Source organism: Solanum pennellii, chromosome 10, assembly GCF_001406875.1.
Source record: "Solanum pennellii chromosome 10, SPENNV200".
In the NCBI taxonomy this organism is placed as follows: domain Eukaryota; kingdom Viridiplantae; phylum Streptophyta; class Magnoliopsida; order Solanales; family Solanaceae; genus Solanum; species Solanum pennellii.
In genome coordinates this window covers 69,299,515-69,320,796 of record NC_028646.1, presented here as the reverse complement: position 1 = coordinate 69,320,796, position 21,282 = coordinate 69,299,515, and the positions used below count along the sequence as shown (strand labels likewise).

Here is a 21,282-nt window from a genome sequence, read left to right as displayed (position 1 = left end):
AAAATGGTGTAGTGTAGGTAGAGTCCCATACCCCTACCTAGGCTAAGCCAAACCTCTCAAGTCACCCTAGTTGGTGCATAGTGCACTACTTCATTTTACTTTTGGGAACACTTGTCTTAACCGTCATAGACCACAAGATCTAAGTGTGGAATGCGATGTTGTAAAACCTTACAACGACGGAATGTGGACTACCGGCCAAAGTAGTACCAAACATGAACATTGCATCCAGGTGGATCCACTAGCTAGTATTCCTATGGTTGCAACATAGTTTATGGAGCTTGGAGGCTGTCATGGAAACATCACTCTATTATTATTTTGGACTATGAGGCTATCCACCCCGTGAGGACTATGATTCCATCCCTGGGATTGCGCCACCCCTCATCTACAAGTTTAGTTGGTGCTAAGATAGATTCCTTTTTGAAACATCTTTAATGACTTTATTAATTATTATAGCTTAGTTAGGTCATAGGGTCTATCACTTATATAATCATCATCATTATAGATCAATAAGAATTGCATGAGTATTGTCCTTTCATTACAATTCATACATGAGTTCATAAATATGCCAAAATGCAATTTAAAAGTGCCATATAAATAGAACTACTGCACGTAGAATACTCCACCGTTATGATCATTCGTCCTCGAATGATGGGTGAGTGTGACATCCAGGGAGCACCCCCTAGACATAACTGGCGTAGTCGTTCACTTTGAGGACTAAGACTAGCCTCTTAGCATACATCATTAAATTCATAGGTTTAAATGTGGATAATATCAAACTTTTCAAGTACTTCTACATTGAGGTTTACATATACCTTAAATACACATAATATATTCATATCGAGTATACACGGACTCTTCATATAAGAAGATTACATAGTCTTCTACTTTTATTGCACATATATGGTATAAGATAGTATCATAAGAAGTTTATAACATTGTCACATTTTAAACAATCTAAGTATCACAATTTGTCCATAGCGCTTACATAAAAAATTATAGTCACATATAGGCTTTACAATTATAGTATAAAAATGAAAGATAATGCGCGGAGTTTCTTTAAGACTAGACAACATCCCATAGGTACATAATAGCATCGTCCTCGAAAAGTAAGGACCTACCAAACTTGGAACATAAGAATCCAAGTACTTTTCAAAGCCTTCTCTAATATCAACAGCTGGATCCTACCTTTGCAGTAAACATCAAACATGTGTTAGTACACAATTGTACTAAATATGGGTATATTCTCATTAAACAAGTGAAATAATGCTAAAGAGGATATTTGATCAAAACCATGCTAAATTACTTTGAAAAGCCTTATGCACAATCAAGAACCCATATAAGCCAATACTCACACAAGTCATAGGTGAAACCCATGTTCAACTCAAGACCAACATCAACAAGTAATAGTCAAGTCAACATATACAAGAGTTCAAAACATCATAATACAAGCAAGACCCTTACTCATAATCCACCATTTATCCTACAAGTGTAATGACCAAGCAAAGCCCCATAACCTTACTCAATCAAGTAACCAAACAAAGGATCACAAAAAATGCCTAACTTAACATAACATAACATCAATAATAACCATAATTATATTTATCAATATAGACAAATAGCATGTTCATAAATTAAAGTAACATCATATAGGATCATCAAAATGTAAAGTCAACAACTTCATAGATATACATTATAAGAACACAAGAACAATCTCCTAAGGATTCCATCAAGGAAAACTAGTGCAAGACATAGGTAGAGTCCCATACCCCTACCTAGGCTAAGTCAAACCTCTCAAGTCACTCTAGTTAGTGCATATTCCACTATTTAATTTTACTTTCGGGAACACTTGTCTTAACCGTCATAGACCACAAGATCTAAGTGTGGAATCCGATGTTGTAAAACCTTACAACAATGGAATGTGGAATACCGACCAAACTAGTACCAAACATGAATATTGCATCCAGGGGGATCCACTAGCTAGTATTCCTATGGTGGCAACATTGTTTATGGAGCTTGGAGGCTGTCATGGAAACATCACTCTATTATTATTTTGGACTATAAGGCTATACATCCCGTGAGGACTATGATTCCCTCCTTGGGATGGCGCCACCCCTCATCTACAAGTTCAGTCGGTGCTAAGCTAGAGTCCCTTTTGAAACATCTCTAATGAATTTATTAATTATTATAGCTTAGTTAGGTCATAGGGTCTATCACTTATATAATCATAATCATTATAAATCAATAAGAATCGCATGAGTATTGTCCTTTCATTACAATTCATACATGTAAGGTTGGCACATTTTAATAGTCACATTATAATGAGGCACATTGGTAAGTTGTCACCATCCTTATAACATTTACATCATAACCCACAACTCACAAACCATAGTGAAGACATTTCAATTCAACATCATACCAACCCTATCAATCTCTCATAAGGTATACTTCAATGTAACTTCATTACTAAATACAAGTAATCACAATTGAAGTAAAGGTTAGGATCATAAAGACTTACCAGATATCCTTCACAAGCCATCATCCATGGTCTTAAAATCAACCATTTAATTCAACCAAATAAAGGGTGTAGTACCATCACACTATAGTAATTAACACAATAGCTAGGTCAATTGCATCATCACTATTTAAATTAACGTTAAGTAAGAACCTAGATTTAGGGGAATTAGTGTTCATAATGAATTTGATCCAATTGGAACAATACATTACCCTAGTCAATCAATAGATGAGTTAGAATAGATAAAAACAAGTCAAATAATCAAATCGTTCTTCAATTCCCATCAATTCATGACAAAGATCCAAGATTTGGGGAATTTGGGAAGGGAACATGATCAAAATTAATAAATTAACATCAATTAATAAACAATTTATACTCAATTAGTCATACAAAATCACAATTTATCATTAATTTGAAGTTTAGAAGAAAACCCATTAGAATTGGAAAACACCATTGAATTGGGTAATTAGAAAATCAACTTTTAGAGGACCTCTCGGGGAAAGGAATTCCAAGAATGAAAAACTCATACCTTAATGAAGAGTCATCCACGAAGTTGAAGTGAAATTCTAGAGAAATTGACCTTCTTCTTGAAGCTTTCTTCCTTCTTCAATGGAGGAATTGGGGAGAGAGAAAATAGAGAATGGTGAGAGCTTTTGAGTTTTGTTTTGAGAATGGATGAGTTTTTGAGAATGGATGAGTGAATAATGACTTAAAATGACCCTTAGGCTATATATGATCACCCCCTAATTACCCAAAACACCCCTCACTTAAATGGGTCTTTTTGTGAAGTCAAAATGTCAAAAGTATAATTTTACCGAATCTGGGAAGTGGCTCCGCGTCCCAGGGCCAACATACGCTTTATTTCCCAAAAATAAATTTTGGGACAGTGAGGTGCGTGCGGGCTGCACGTCGCGAAGAAGCCCACTGATTCTTGACTTTTGCAGGCTGCTTTGGCAGCCTGCCCACCCATGATGGGGTCTTCTCCATGACCCTTTGGGTGGTCCTTGGGGCGTAGTTATTTGATGTTTAGACACTCTATACTATTCTATACCTAACCAAAGTCTTTTACAAGTTTTAGACTACATTTGACCCTCAAAAACCATCCCCAAACATAGCGACACCAACTAGTTCAATTAGGCTAGTTTTTGGACGTCCTAGACGTTCTTTGACGTCTTGTCTCTAAAACATCTAGGATGACTTCAAAAAATTATTTTAGGTCATAAATAGAATCTAAACCTTTTGACACCCATGTTAGGATCTATGTTAGGTCTTGACTTTTTGGAGTGTAACAATGAAGTTGCTCGCTTGGTTAACCTTTGAATTTCATTTGGATATTTGCGAGAGTTCCCATTATAAATAAGACTATCAAAAATTCATAGACTAACCTAAAACACGTATAGACGATTCTAGCATTATGTCTCAATAGATATGGTTCATAAAATAATAATATGACAAATTAAACCCCTTTCTTGACCATGTAATTCACTAAATAATCACAATTATAACTCATAAAAAAAAGGATTTCTATATACCTAAACACAATACATGCAAATGACATATCAAATAAACAAATGCTAGTAGGATTTATGATCAGATAACGGGACCACATGATCTCAGATCCTTATGTGTATGTTTAGAATGAGGGAGGGGGTATTTAGGATCTCTACAATATTCTATTCCAAGTATCTTATGTTATATTATATTGCTTCCACAATACATCAATGGAGGTTACACATTTTGTGCTTAGCTTAAAGGCCTTAACAATAGAGAATAACTATAGTATCTCCCAAAAGCATTGTATATAGAACAGACACATAAAATCACAGGCCTAACCAATCGGGGCACTACTTTCCCTTCTCTTTTTATCTCTTAACGCTTTTCAGAGGCGAGTCTTATAAGAATGCATAAATGTTAATATAAACTAATTTTTTATGTTGCACCTTCGAATTTGGCATTATGCTAAGTTATTTATCTATTATTGTGATAGAATTTACATAAATGCCCAACTTTTTCTGGTCAAAGTCATCACTACATCATGATACAAGGAAACATTTTTCCAAAATTTTCAAAACTCAAGTCAATTATAATACAGATAAATAAGTCACACTGAGTATGACACAAAATAAGACTAGCATAAAAAGGGAAAACATAATATATGGGCATTAAGCTATAGAAATATGTGGTGTACGTGCGCATATGAACTAAGGTAGCGTGCAAGAGAATGAACTATAAGGAATGAAGGAAATGGACTAGATGATCATATGATGCATAAGTACTAAAGCTATGAAATATAATATGTAAGCGAGTAGAGTATAAGACATGTGTCTACATAAAAGAAAATTATCTACATAATACAAACCACATTGAGCAAGTGAGTTATATCGCATGGATAGTTTGACTAACATGTCAATGAATAGACATATGAAATATGAGCAAGTGAGAACATAACACATGGGAAGTAAAATTATAAGTCCTGTAATGCTTAAGCATGTAGTCTACGAGGCATGTAAAATATATAGAAGTGGTCGTTTGAACAATTATCTTGGAGTACCCACAATATATGAACACGTGACATGAACAATTATCTTGCAGTACTCACACTATATGAAAAAGTGAAATGAGAAAAGTAGCGATTGCAATAATTAATATATAGGGAAAAGGTCCTACGAAAACATATAAAAATAAATAAGGGTACTCCGAAGCGGAAAACACTTACATGGAAGTATTCAATGGAATTAGGTAACCTATGAGAAGGTAATACATAATAAAAATGACATACAGATAGATAATTATCAAACATGTAACATGTATAATTATATAACAAACAATCTTTGGAAACTAAGAGATATTCTATAAAACCACTCTATCATAATAAGAGCAAACACACTGTCTTAATATTTAAGTAACTGATGGAATACTTTTGCTAGTATTCCTCATCTACTTCAAAACATATACATTGATTTCCCGATCCACTCTCTTTAATCTCCTAAGTATTCTTATAGGTGTTCTACTATAGGGAATTGGCTTCCATATAGGTCAATATAAATATTAAAGTTAATATAGAAAAGAAAATCCTCAATATATAGTTCATACTATGAAGTAGGAGGCTGAGGTCAACTTTATCATTATTACTAGCTTGTGTCACATCACCCTCTATGTCTGGTGTCTTTTGAAGGCCATATTAGAAAATACTGAAGCTTGAACGTACCATAAAACATTAACTCTATTAACACATAAATGTCAAGTAAATACAAAATTATATCATGATTCATATAATCTTAGACTTATCACCTATGGGCTTAACTAGATAAGTCTGGCTAAACTAATAGATTTTTTAAACAAGTGAGGGTGCTCCGACTATTTTCCCATACAAGATACGAAAAAAATAATAAATAACATATGATCAATTTTTCCTCTCCCTTAACTGGACTATGACTGACGAAATACTACATAAAAATATTAAATGAAATGTATGAGCTCTATACATGTGAATAATGCTCTACTTCTATTTTGTACTAATAATGTAGATGAACTAGGTCCATGTATCTTCTATCTAGGTAACCTTTCTAGTCCGCTTTTTCTTGTTGATATCAGTTCCAAATATCAAGACTTGAATCAATACGAAAATGACGTATATGTCAAACAAAGGTGCACAATGTCGTTTCGGGGTGCACCATTATAAATCATTAGGATTGAAGAGTTGATATCTTTTTATTGCCTCACACACTTAGCAACCTCTCTTTCATAATCACCTATCTCCCTCCTCTATAACATTCTCATATTCCCATAATCCTGAATTCGACATATCCCATCTATAGTGAGAAGCTATGCGTACGTATTCGGCCATGTAATTCAAGGTTCATTCCACATGCTTCCTATCTAACAAGTACCTTAGTCAAAAATAGTATCTTTATGTACTAGATCCCACTATGCACAAGATGACGAGTCACAACCTAGGTCAAACCAATCAACTTGTTTTCTTTTCTTAACCTTACCCTTTAGTCACATACTAATCCTCCATCACCAAAACATAGATCATAATAGGAACTACCATACATATATCATTTATAGAAATTGGCACACTAATCCCTATGTTTTATAGCCATGAAAGAATACAAATTTTATTAGTACTTATTCGGGGTTGCTGGCATATACCATATAAAAGCCAAATATTAACATAATCGGGATGATATATGGTGAGAATTTAGGCCATTTTAGCTAATTAGGGGTGTAACGATCCTCAAAATTGAACTAGGGTAAACTGGAGCCTCACATGTTTTAAATGAGTTAATAATTTTTTAATAATGTAGGAAACATATTTTAATTTTTGTTTTAATAGATTTGATATCAAACATCAAAAGACGACCATGACTTCCGAATAATAGTGAAAGTGAACTAGTGAGTTGTAAGGGTTTTGTAGTTGATCTTTAATTGTTATTTGAGGATTAAATATTTTATAAGTAACCCTTAAACAAATATGGACATGTTTAGGGTCCAAACATTTCGGTACGATCCCCCAAGGACCACCCAAGAGGTCCTTGAGGAGGACCCAAAAATTTGGCAAAAAGATATCAAAAGACAGCATGCCTTCGAGACCAACCTTGACGGGACGTCAAGTGGATGATGGGTCATGGAAGGGGATCCTAGGTTGAGACTTAGTCTCCCAACAAAGCCCTCCATTCACCACCCTCAGTAAAGAACCACGGCCATGCAGCACGAGGCGTCAAACTAACTACGATCCGTAGGTGGTAACTGTATGTGTTGCCAATGTCCAGCCTTTAGTTTTAGGTTTGTGGTTAGGAGTTAAGTTAATTGATTTATTAAGGGATTAGGGGTTTGTTATATATTTGATTATTAATCTTTAAAAGCTAGTAAGACCCTAAGCTAAGCTCTTAAAATCACATAGAACTAAGCCTCCAAAATGGTGCCTTAAAAATAGTTCTTAGTGGTTTAGTTTTTAGTTTAGAGTCAACTTCAAATGGTCATATCTCATAGCTAAAAATGGATTAGGTGGGCCACTACCTACCCAATTAAAGGTCTCGAAGTTCTCTTTCTTTCGCTGTCGAGTTTTCCATATTCCAATCTTAAAGTGAAAAGTTATACCTGATATGGTGAAGCACAATAATGACTTAGGAGACCAAACCACGGACCTCGGATCAATAGACGGTCCTTGGATGACCAAATGTGGATGCTTCCAGTTTGACAGTTTTGTTTTACAGTTAGAAGTTAGAAGTTGGGTTAGTTATTAAGTGGGGGTTAATATAGGTCGTTTAATATGGTATTTGAGCACCTATATAGGCTTAATGAACCCTAAACTAACAATTCTAACTAACCCACCTAAAGACCCTATATTCTCTCCAAAAGTCTTCTATTTCAAAACTTACATTGGAGACAAAGCTCAAGATCAAGCTAGGGGATGGATTCCAAGTGGTTTCTTCTCAAAGTTTTAGTGGTCTTCTCTTGTATTAAGGTATGGTAACCCTTGATCATTTATTAATCATTCATCTAAGGAGTTCTATCAATGATTTTCTAAAGACTTTCTATGAACGAAATTCCTAACTTTCAATCTAAACATGGGTTCACTATCAAAATGGTTTTCAAAGACATTAAATTATTTATGATTAATCAATGGTTTTATGATAATAATTCATAGAATTTATGAAAGAACCAATGCTCTCCGCAATTTAACAATTTAGCCTATAAAGTGGGTCTTCTAATCTTGATTATACATCAATTACATTATGCTTAGTTTATGATAAATTGTTATGCATTATTGCTTATCTACATCAATTGATTATGAATTTCTAAGGATTTTTCTATGATGATCATGGCTTGGAGTATTTGTGAGTTGACCTAATTTCCTTGTGTTTAGTATTAGAATAGATGTTGTGTGGTGTGGTCCACTTATTGTGGCAGTATTTACATTCTTGTCTGTCTATACATGTTGTGATCATGTCCTTGATGTCAGTGGCATATATTGAATTGATATTATGATCATCATGAATATGAAGGTTATGTGTGAAGTCCTCAATGCTAGTATCATGGCCTAGGTGTGTTGATGATGTAAACTAGAATGTGAATATTTGTGTTAGGATAAGGAGTGATCTACATGATTGAATATGTCAAGGAATATTTTGGATTGACCCCTACCCATATGAACCGTCTGTGAATATGTGATCCTTGCATGTTAGGAGTCTTCTATTTAAATGTGGAATATGTTCTTGTCTCCTAGGATATAGTGTGAGTGTGTGGTCTATAATCCCTATATTCTCTTTATGTGAGTTGTTCATGAATTGAGGGATATTGTATATGTGTTGTGGTCCTTGGAGTATGGTTTCCTCAACAACTAGATTGTTGCTCTTATGTGATCATGATGACTAATATGAACACACACATTTTATGCATAATTATGAGTATGATATGTTTATGTTGTTAATTGAAAGGATAATTCTCATATTCACCTTTATGTATTCGTATGCATCAAAAGTATATGACTAGTGAAGTATGAACATGTTTTGTCCAAAGGTGGTTATGTAAAAGTTTTTCTCGCATAGGTAAACACACAGACGAATGTATGAATGAATAAAGTTTATGATAATCTAGTGAAAATAAGGCGCTTGAAAATTGTTACTCAATTGTACTCTAAACTAGACAATAGTATGAATATGATATGATTATGTGAAAGGAAATTCTCGCATAATGTAGGTTCCATGATGAAAGGACATTCTCATCCTAGTAACCTTTGAGCTATATGACATATAATGGAACTAAGTCCCTAAAGACTACTTAATGAACTAATGTCAATTAAAGTCTTAAAGATGTTTAAAAAGGGAGTTTGATCTTAGCACTAGGTGAACATGAAAAATTAGTGTAGAGGCTTTACACTTAGTAAGTCTGGCTTCCCACAAGACGATATTCACGTTAGCAAGTCCGGGTTCCCGACATAGATTTTGTCTCATGGGATTGAAATCTACATGTTAGCTAGTCAAAGTTTCTAGTAGCAATCTCCTTGTTCCATTACTAGCTTAGTAGATCCACTAGAATAGCTATTATGTATGAATGTCCTACCTTGAAAAGTATTACACTTTCTTTTTGGTGTGGGAGTAGGTCACCGGGTTCCATGTAGCTCACATTGTATTTGAGGGTTATGGCTATGTCTCCCAAATGTTAAAAACAAGAGTAAGATAATAATATGAACTCTAATCGTAACTCCTTGAGATATATACTAGTACAAGTAGGACTATTGACCCTACTGATGCATTGCACCAGGTGACATAAAGAAAGGATAGGATTGGAGCCTCATATGAAATGAAGACTCATGTTTATGTATGATTAGTATGAATGAATGTTATGTCTGACTTTGACTATGTCAAGACATGAGCTATGATTATCCATGTGAATTACACTTATGGCCTCTAAATGGGTTTACTTTGTGTATGTGTGGTTATGGTACTCCATGTATATATTGCACAAGTAAGCTTTTGAAGGGGTTGTGAAGATGGGTTACCTATTATGTGAACTAAATGAGTTATGAATAAATGTGTAGTAAATGAATGATTTCCTATATGATATAATTAAGTATGTTGGTCTTATTTCTAATATTAAATGAAGATGTTATGATTTGATGAATATGATATGCCTACTCTAGGGTGGGTTCTTGGGAACACATGGTATAAGTAGTATTATGGGATTCTACCTATATATTGCATTAGTGTGACTTGGGGGTTGTCTTAGGTGATGGTTCTTATGTGAAGGTCATGTTCTATAATATGCTTATGACTTTGTGAATATGCATGTGGTTTTATTCACGAAGGCTATATGGAAGTACATCTTGGATGACCTTAAGGTGATACATTGTACCAAGTATTTCTTAAGGGTTTGTTAAGGAAAAGAGTTTAGGTAAAAAGGAAGGTAATGCGTTGTATGTATTAAAGGTGCGTCAAAATGTGATGAATAGCTTTATGTGTTATTATGAATGGTTTCTATGTATATGATAAAGTATGTAGTCTGTGTTGTACCGATTGTATAAATGTTCATGATGTTTTCCTAAAAAGTCATGATGCATGGTTTCTAACAAGATGTCCCTTTTAAAAGCATGTTTTTCATGGTTATCATAATTAGTGCATTCTTGTATTAATACCATTCTTCTTCATCTTTTAACAAAAAGTGTAGGTGGTGATGGCTAGAGGTTTCTTAGAGTGAAGAGATTGGAAAGATATTACCCAAGTTTAAGAGGGTCCTTACGATCAAGGATCGCCACGTCAAGATGTCATTTAAGTTTATATAATAGTATAGATTTCATTATTTTTTTGTTAATGGTTGTGTCCCTATTCTACTCTGTTGTTGTACCGTCTAAGAAGGAAAAATGAGACATAGATTATTAACTATGCAAATATGGCTTTTAAATGAGGTTAAGCTCAGCATTATGTTATGCTATGGAAAGTATTAAATTTTCCAATATTTTATGTTTATGAGATGAAGGTATGCTAAGAGTCTTGTACAAGACCATCGTGAGGTCGAGTACGCTGGTAACTTCCATGGGGTGCTCCCCGGTCATTACAAGGGGTATCTTTAACAATATTGCACAGATACATCCACCTATCTGACTGTGCCACTGTCTTTTTCCGGAAAAAAAAACAGGTTCAACGATATTAATTTCGAGATCATGTGTAATACTGCAAATTCTACATATATCATAGACTAATAGCAAGTTTCTTCTATAGGAATAGATCCTATAAATATGGAGGAAATGTAGAGCTCAAGAGTTGCATACATCCTCCTAAGAAGATGTGCTTAGAAATACTACATCTCATGTATGTAACAAGGTAGCACATACCTTTTAAGCATATGGATGACCATACTATATCTTTCTTAATTAAACAACCATGATTCAAATGGTAAAAATGCAACTTAAAATTCATATAATATAAAAACCTGTACATACCTTGTGGAGTAGAACAAGAGAATAAAAAAAGCTCAATGTAGTCTAAATTTTGATCACATCAGATCCATTTTTGTAAGTTGCATGTTCACATTTTAGCTAGTGTAAACCTTAACAATCGTAAGTATAATATCAGTATCATGATCAAGTGTAACTGGAAATTGACTTCTTAATTTCCCTCTATGGCATGACCTAGATTATGAAGGAAGATAACATTTCTTAAATGTTCATGAAATCCCCTAATTATAAATGTGGCGCGCAACACATTCATAAGTAAGGCTCTACTAGACATGGATTCATAGACTCCAGAAGACGAATTTTTCTGATACCACTTTTGTCACACCCTAACTCTAGGTGAGGCAGACAAGTACTATATGAATACGTGCTTTATGAGTCACCTATGATGAGAAGATAAATTACTACTATGCTGATATGTTAACTAGATGAATCGATACATGTGACAAGTGAAAATATGAATACATATGATAACTTTACCATTTCTATAAAGCCTTTAATGAGATCAATGAATGTACCACTATGAAATACGTAGAATAAAGACTCGGCAAAGCCCCTATTAAACCTTGAGCTAACAAACAACCCTTGAGTATCATGTGCTTCTATTGGGGAGATTTAATAGTTGAGTATGTGTACCTACAACATGAAATGCAGCATCCCAATGAGAAACATTAGTACGAAAGAATGTACTAAATATGTAAGGCATAACACAACGTTAAGTAAAATGATAGGTTAAGTGAAACCAATTAAATACCAATAGATAAGGATTAGAGACAACATTTGCTTAAACTTCTACAATCATGTATGTTACAATCTTTTCTTTACTTTACTGTGCATTATAATTTTTATAACACATATGATACAAATGACTAGCTGATAAGTGGAAGGACAGGATGAACCATGTTAGGCTATTTAAACCCTGGCATTATGTTCTCATAATTCCACAAATTAGGATCAACCCATCCTAGGCTTTCGCCCCTGAGATGTCATTCTCTTATACCAATCGGCCAATTCTAGGTTTTTGCCCATGAACTGCCACCCTTCTATACAAACTGGGATCGACCCATGCTAGGAATTTTCCCCTGGGCTTTGATCCATAATTATGCATATCTATTCACTTAGATTCTTTAATCTTTGAGATCGTTGTTTTGATGCCCATAATCTTTTGAGGTTGTTCTTTGGATAATCATAAACGTTTTGAGATTGTTCTTTTGTTGATAATAACTCATTTGGGTTGTTATTTTAGTGGTCATAACCATTTTTGAGATTTTGAACTATGGACCAATAGTAGAAGACATATGAATATGGACTTATGATAATATCAATGACCTGTGAAGCAAATGTGACACCAATGTAATACATAGGAGCTTATATGATTGGGAAAGTAATTTTACATCTAAAATTGAAGCACATCAAGTGAAAATATTTAAAATTCAGGCAAGATACATGAATTCAATATTATACACACTAACTAATATCAAATACAAGGTGTTCATGAATGTGGAACCAAGGAGGAACATGAAAAGATTCAACTTAAGGACTTATATATATTCCAAGTAAGTAAATATAAAATGTACAGTAGAGCAAGTAGGCATCTTGTGATGTAACATTACAACAAAAAACAATGGGAGTAATAACCAATAAAGGGAACGCAAGAAGATGTGAAAACATTACATATACGATGGAATAGACAATTTAAGCAAGTTGGCAACAATATGGGCAGATCGTATATCAAACATATAAGCATATGTACAATGTATAATCTAAGATTACTCTTATTTATACAATGGAAATATGTTTCAAGGTTATTTTGATGATTAAAAAAGTTTAGACATTGCATGATGTAGAGTAAACACGTACATTAAATAACAAACGCATATTAGAATTATCACTTTAATACTCTAGAGAGTAGCAATTGTAAATATGGATCACTCACTACCAAGGGCACTTAGAAAGCTTACTTTTTGTAATGGATGATTTAGATTCATGCCAAAGAAATAGGAAATTGAATAGACTTACATACCTGAATTCCAATTCGTATAGCTTACACAGTGTCAACCTTTCCTTTAACGTCATTGTATTCATCTATAACAACCAATTATTTATGCTAATATTAGCAGCTTACCGATAAAGTCGGGATATTTCAACTCATCAAAACAGCAGTCAACCCATAGTCTTTCAAATTGATTGTTTTCTTTTACATATTTTATCTGTTATAGTTATTTACACGAAACAACCTTCCCATGGAACGGGCAGTATGTTTACAAAAATATTTATTTAATAATGAATCACCATAGTTTATAAATCTGCCCCCTACAGGTTTTCACATTCATTTTCTAAGTACCTCCATGACCTCAAATAAGTAAATCAATACAATAGTAGTCCTCAACACTAAAAGATAGTAAAAATACTTGAATTTATGGTTTTAAATCACCATCCCACGAGTTGCAATAAAAACGTAAGTCTGAAATTCTCAAATAAACTAATAATTAAATGTTGTGGCAATGCCCTTACCTTGGATATCTAAATATGTTATGCTCCTTCAATTACTATTTTTGTAACCTTCTCTTAAGCTTTGGAAGAGAGTGGAAGAACCTTGGCCGCCAACACATATAACTATCAATAATTCACTTCCTTTGAAGAACTGTCCAATATACTTGAATCAATAGCGGGTATAAGGTGAACTTCTGTCTGCTTTAGAAGAAATAAGGTGAAAAATAGTAAGAACCCTAGTGGGAAAATTTGGTGGTTTTTTCGTCTCTAGAGAGAGAAACTTATGAACTTGAGAGCTTAAAATTTGTAATAACTAGAAAATGAGATATTTGCATCAGATTTCACTTTTTCAACCTTTCTTGTACTTCATTTGCAGCAACGTGTCATTAAATATGCCACACTTTTAAGTAGATGATGCACCTAATTTTCCATTCAAATTATTTCTTGTGGGATCTGAAAGATCGGGCCTTGGCTGTCCATTTACCCCTTATTTTTCTATTCAATTTGGGACACATATAGATGGTGTACATGGCCCAATAAAATGGTCAAAAGAGTCTTCGTAGGTGATGTACCTACTTGGTCCTCTTGCTGGTCAATAAGCCAAAGTAGGTGATGCGCCTACTTGTCACCTACTAGCTTAGTGAAGTCAAGCAAGCACCTCAATATTTTATTCCATTTCTAGATCTTAATACCTTTAGCTTTACTTAAAATTTATTTACATTATGTCAATTTCAACTCTACACTCAAATACAACCTTATGATCTCAATTGTAAATACTTCCATCGACGTCTACTTAATTGTGTCGCACCAAAATCTATGGACAGTTTACTTCAAATTTATTCTATTGTCACTTGTCGCATAGAAAACCAAGTTCATAACTATACTGCAAGGTAATACATAAGTGTCATATAAATAGAACTAGTATACGTAGAATACGGGGTGTTACAGTATTTTTCAGTAAAGTTCATGACTGATGGAATATTACAGAGGAATGAAAGTTAACACAACAAGAGAAACAAAATCATTTACCTTAATTTGTTTGGCAAAAACTCTGGGAAATGATCCATAAACATCAAATCTGGTCTTTGACACCAGGGCACATGTGGATAACATGAAGATTGTATAGAGAACGATGAGGAATGGTTGTGACACCATTTCTTCCAAGATGAATTACATAAAATTAAAAATTTGATAGTTAGTTGCATTTATTGAAGAAGTAATAAGAAGACAATATGACGCTAAACCTAGAAATGTGAAGAAATTTTACATAAAGTGGAGATTGATTGGCTGAAGAAAAGGGGAACAATACCTTGATGGCACAATAAAAAAGTAAGAAAGACTAGAAATAGTAACAGACTGCCGAGCATATTCAGATTGTTATTTTACTGAATATGATTTTCTTTCTAAGTGTGAAGGGTGAGCCAATGTATTTTTATCTCTAGTGTAACACTTCGAAAATCTAAGACATGTTCTAGAGACTAACCTTGATGTAAAAAGTTTTAGACACTATTTTAAGGACTATTTTAATGTATATAATTCATTTCATAGGCTTAGAAACAAAAATGTTAAAGAACGTCCATGGCGTCCGAAAAATAGTTCAATGAGGTACTAGGATGCCTAAGCCTATTTGACTAGCTTTTAGGAGTCAGAAAATGTTGAAAATTGGTGCAAGGGTCTCTAACACGAATTAAAGTTAGTTTAAGGTCGAAATGTCCAGGCATGACGCCCGAAGGACCAACCAAGGGCCCTTGAGCAGGACTCTTGCATTTTGGCAAGAAGTTGCCAAAAGGCAGTGTGCACAGACGAGTGTAATCGACGAGGCGTGTGTCAATCAAAGGGGCGTTGATGGCCACCATCATTGAAAACATATTCAAATTCAAGAAGAGCCTGTTTTTCACAGCCTCTTACTTACGGACGGACCAACAGGACGGTTGGTCCTTTGTCCGTCGATCGACACAAAGGTCGTGGACGGGGTTCCGTCTCTGAGGTCTGAGTTTTTGCTGCATGTTTTGATTTAATTCATTTAATTAGTTGTCTTATTAAGGAGGTTAATTAGTTGTTAGGGTAGGTCTAGTTAATTTAAATAAAAACCTATATAAAGCCCCTAAGCTAATTAGTCTAAACTAAGGTCTCATAATTCACAAACCCGAATCTCTCTTCCTTCTCTCTTCTTTCTCTCTCAAGTTGAGAAACTCCATAGGAGACAAGGTAAAGGTGGGTTATAGGGCTTAAATCACAAAGGTTTATCCTTCAATATTCATCAAACATTAAGGTATGAGATTTCTTTCACCTTTGGGACTTTTTTCCCCAAAGGGTTCCATCAAATTGGTTTCAAAAGTATGAAATTCAAGTGGGTCTTCTCCAATTTCGAAATTGATCTTGTGAATTATTTTTTTATGACTTTTTTTTGGATATTATGGATAAATTAACATGTATTATCTTGATGTATTGGTCTACTTTGTAGAACATAACCTATTCCCCTTAACCCTAGGTTGTGATCTTAATATGAATTGTGTAATGTTGGTTCAATTGACTTTGTTATTGGTTGAATTACTACTAGATGATGTTATTTTATAAATTACTGATAGATTATAATTAATTGTAGTCCAATTATGCTAGTTCTTGAGTAATTGATCTAGATTACAAATTTGACCTAAGTCTCTTATCTTAAGCTATGAACTAGTGATAAATTATGATATAGTGATTCCATTGGCCTTGTTATATGAACTCTCATCCCCACATCGGTGCTCAATACTACTCCAAAAATATACTTTAGCTCATATTTTTAGTAAAACTTCCTTCCTTTGGGTTGAGATAATTTACTGAACCTTTTAGCTTTAAAAATTTTCTTTAGGAATAAATGATCCCCTTTTTGTTTAAAATTATTTTGGAACTCTTAGTTTCCTTTTTAACTTAAATGTTAAACATTTGTAAAAATCCTTTAGGTAATACGGAGTTCCCTTATAGCCTTTTAGAAATGAACTCAACTCTTTCTCTTTACTTAACTTGAAATTTAAATATTATGGAATACTTAGTCACCTTATAGCTTTTAAGAATTTAACTCAACTGTTTTTTCTTTGCTCAACTTGTAACATGAGCGTTAAAACTAAGTTAAAGTGATTGTTTGAGAGTCTTTGAAAAATTTAATAACTCACTTCGACTTGCTTCTTAACTTATAAACTTTACTCTTAAATTCTTTGACTTTGATATTAGTTTCCCTTAAATTGAATTATTGATTCCTTGATCATGATCTTATGTTTAGGGATGATTTCATGATGTTTAGATGCACTTTACAATGTTAGAATCAACTAGAATGAAAGGTACTTCATTTAGGAGCTAGTACAAAAAGATAGGGGAAGAACGGGGTCTCCAGGGGGTCTTGGCGCAATGTACTTCAGTGCAAACCTTTGTAAGGGGTGCTCTGAGAGGCGCGACATGCAAGTGTTGTCAAACACAAGCTTCTCTGAGGAGCTCTGGTAGGCCCAGCGCCCCAAGGGGTGTTTGATGGGACCTGCGACTTTAGTTCTCCATTTCTCATCTTTAAATATTCAAAACACCCATTGTTGCCACCCCAAACCCTCAGGATCCCTGAATAACTCATTACCCAATAGTTTAGACTCGAAAACAATCTAGGAACATGAATCAAAACTACTACAGATCAATTACAAGTCAACCCCAAGAATTTCACAACTTTTCATCAAGAACTTGAAGAGTTTAATGCACATAAAACAAATTGGCTGAATTGAATCAAGTTGGAAGGAGCCCAACTCTCAAAATATTTTTCAAAGTTTTCTAAAGTCAATTGTCCAATTTCGAAATTCTACCATGGGTTCTTTCATAAATGATTTCTAAATTTTGAATTACGATATAATTGATATTGTAATTATGATTTAAATCTAAATTACCTATGAAACCATGTAAATTGATGAACCCTAGTTATGACTACTTGTTGAGTTACTTGATATTAAGCTAATATTGTTGAATTGTTATGTAGTTTCTTACGGGCTTTCTAATGATATAAGAATTGTATTCAATTGATATATAATTGATATTAGATTGTTAAACCTAGATTTAATAGATATAGATTTATTTAGTTTTATGGTTATTGCTTTGAATTATTGTTCATGGCCATGGGTAATGGCCTTGTGATGTTGAATTGGTTGATTTGGCATTGAATTGAAGTGTGGAAGATGGTATGAAGGTATGCTGGCCTATTCTTTAATTTGATATTAATTAAACTTCGATTCTATTGGGATTTGTATGGTCCATTTATTGTGGTGGTGTTATGTGTTTTAGTTGCAATTGACGTGGCCTTGTCGATGTTACTTTATGCAATATGATGAGCATGGCCTTATTGGCAACTACTTAAAGCAATGTGACTATTTGGGTAGTTTATTATGTGAAACATGACATTATATTTGTACATGTGAAGTCATATGTGTGTTCTTCTACTTATGTTTCCTTAAGTGATCATTTTAGACTATGACTTTGACATTATGAGTATAGTGTTAGGGCTAAGTCTTGTTTATTCCTATGTGGATTTGTGAGTCTATGTGGAGTTCATTTATGATGTTATGAAGATATATAGGATGACTTGAAGATATTAGATTGTTTCTAGGTTTTTCTAGGATTACTTGCATTATTATTTAAAAGTGAAGTATGTGGTATCTTGTCTTGGTTGACTTGTGTACCTTGATTGATGTATATATGATTATCAGTATGTGATGTCTTGATTTAGGGTGTTAGAACTCTTAGTCTTGAATATATGAATGATATGTTACCTTAAATGATGATATGAGAGTCTATTATGTGAAAATCTTGACTTAAGGGTAAGGTTAAGTTTGTTCAAGCGTAAGCCGTAATGGTATCCTTCTAATTAAAGGAATGATGGACTTAAGGTCAGTTGGCTGGAACGACATAATATTAATCCTTAGGAAAGTCATAATGAGCTTCTTGTCACCATTGGGAGGTAGCCCTAGTGGACCTTCCTTTGTAGGGTAAATGTGATTGGGTTATGAACTTGTTATGGAACCCTTTTATGTGAACATAATGTAGGAAATTCTTTATGAGAAAGAAGGCTAGCACCGAGTGAGTATTGTAAGGGAAAGTAGTTCTAGTTAAGTATGAGACTAGATTACAAAGCATGGCCTTCATATTCCTTAACCATGTGCCTACATGGGATGTGTCTAAGTTCTACCATTGGCAAGTACAACAACCTCATCGGAGAAGGATAGAACTCCGGATTTCATGTCTAGCTATAATGGTCTATGTTGGTTATTGCCTTTAATCATCATATGGAATACCTATTAGCATTAGAGGGGTTTATGGAGTTTAGGTGATTGTATGGGACTCTATCTAGAGATTGCACAATAGACTTTGAAGGTGTTATGTGGAGTTCCTAGGTCTTGTCTAAGACCATTATTTTACTGTCCTTTATGTGATGTACGAGTCTTAATGAACTAATGACTTACGTTATGGATTATGTAAAAGGAATAAGTACATATCTATAGTAGTTAAGGGTTTTCTAGTTAAGGTGTGAAGGGGGCATAGTAATGGTCACTTTGTATCTTACCTAGATGAGTCTTAAGAATGACTCTAATTAGGGAAGATGTTGATTATGTGGGCATGATACAAATTTAGGAAGTCATAAGGATGATTTAGGTAGTCTTGAAGAGGTCAATCATGTACATTATCTTCTTCACCTACTTAAGTAAGTCTTTTGATAGCCTTTGATCAGGAAATGTCATAGTGTTTATATGCTGATATGTTTGATGTCTTGAAGTGTGTATGTGACTCATTATAAGTAATCCTATGGATCGTTTATGCACATCTAGAGAGGGTGTATGGGCGGTCTTTCTTTGTGTGACTTAACTTAATCTTAGGATGACTTTAAGTGGATAAATTACATGCTAGAAGTTGGTTATTAAAGGGGTTAGTAAGTAATTGAAACAGTGCAGTCAATTCACAGTAAAGTGAATTGAACTTACTAGAAAGTGATGCCTAAATTTGATATTGTTAATTAATTATTATCTTATGTGTTTATAAATTCATTAATGATGTTATTATGATTAAAATATGATTTAAAAATGAAAAGATGCATATTTCCAATAAAAGTCCGTTTTCATGATTTTTATGCATAAAGCCATACTTAGTCCATGTGGTTGTACTAACTCGATGCTTTTATCTATCTATATCGTTCACGGTAGGTAAGGAGCTTTGAGAAGTGAAGACTTGGACTTAGAAGGTTATTCAAGAGAAGTTGAAGTATGTCCTCACTTGACTCGAGGTCATATATGTCTTTTATGTTTTCATTCAAAGTATTGTAATAGACTAAGTACTTCTTTATTCGTATATTGAAGTATGGTCCATGTCGGAAGTATTGTTGTGTCTTAAGATGATGTGATTGAGACTTAGTATTTTCTATTACTTTTATATGAAAGAGATTTTGAAAACTATATTATGTTTTGTAAAAAGTTTTAATTCCGCACCACTTTTCACTATGTTTATGCGATGAATGATATGAAAGGGCTTGTATAAGACCTCCGAGAGGTCGAGTACGCCGGTTACAATCCGAGATTGTACCCTAAATTTCTAGGGTGTGGTCTTGGGATGTGATAAATGTTCCCAAGGGGGAGATATTGTAACATCTCGTAACTTGAATTAACTAAGGTCAAGCTAAGAAAAACAAGAATAATCAATTTTTAGAGTAAGAAAAAAATCTAAAAAATTTAAAGATTTCAATAGTGAGTTTTGGCGATTTTCAAACGGTCATAACTTCCAGCTCATGAAAAGTTTCGATGAGTTATTCATATGTATGGAAAGATCTTGGGAATACATTTCCAACAACACCAATTTTGCGAAATTCCCAGTTCGTATGAGGGATATATGACTTTCAGAAGTTCGGCTATTTGACTAATGAAAGTCAACACTGGATTTTAGTAAGGGAAATGTTGTCCTTCAACCCTAGTGTTTCCTAATTCGTTTAAAGGTTATATTAGGGGTAAAACAAGTCCCAAATAAGTTTCAAAAAATTAGAACCCTTAGGGATTGGGAGAAAAAGAGAAAAAAAGGGGAAGACCAAGAATCGTCCAAGAACGCCAAGATCATTGCATGGATTTCGTCGGGGATGATCTCTATCAAGGTATGTGAGGCCATTCGGTTTTGGGTCCTTTCACGCACACTCATGTGATAGTTTGAATTCATGGAGTTTCCTTATCCATCATCTTTGGATAGAGGTTCTAAGTTACCTCTCAATTTCGGAAGTATTTTTTAAAAAATTGGGTTCAAATGTTAACCTTGATACAACTTTTCATCCTTATGA

General features: G+C 33.9%; 1 long non-coding RNA gene across 1 annotated transcript in view; it reads right to left on the bottom strand.

Annotated features, from left to right (window-relative positions):
• Positions 1-943: 943 nt before the first annotated feature.
• Positions 944-21,282, bottom strand: part of LOC114074397 — a 36,459-nt gene continuing 16,120 nt past the window's right edge. The window contains exons 3-5 of the long non-coding RNA XR_003574794.1: positions 14,991-15,118; positions 13,492-13,553; positions 944-1,181 (exon numbers count right to left, since the gene is read on the bottom strand). This is a non-coding gene — a long non-coding RNA (uncharacterized LOC114074397). The remainder of the gene's footprint in view (positions 1,182-13,491; positions 13,554-14,990; positions 15,119-21,282) is intronic.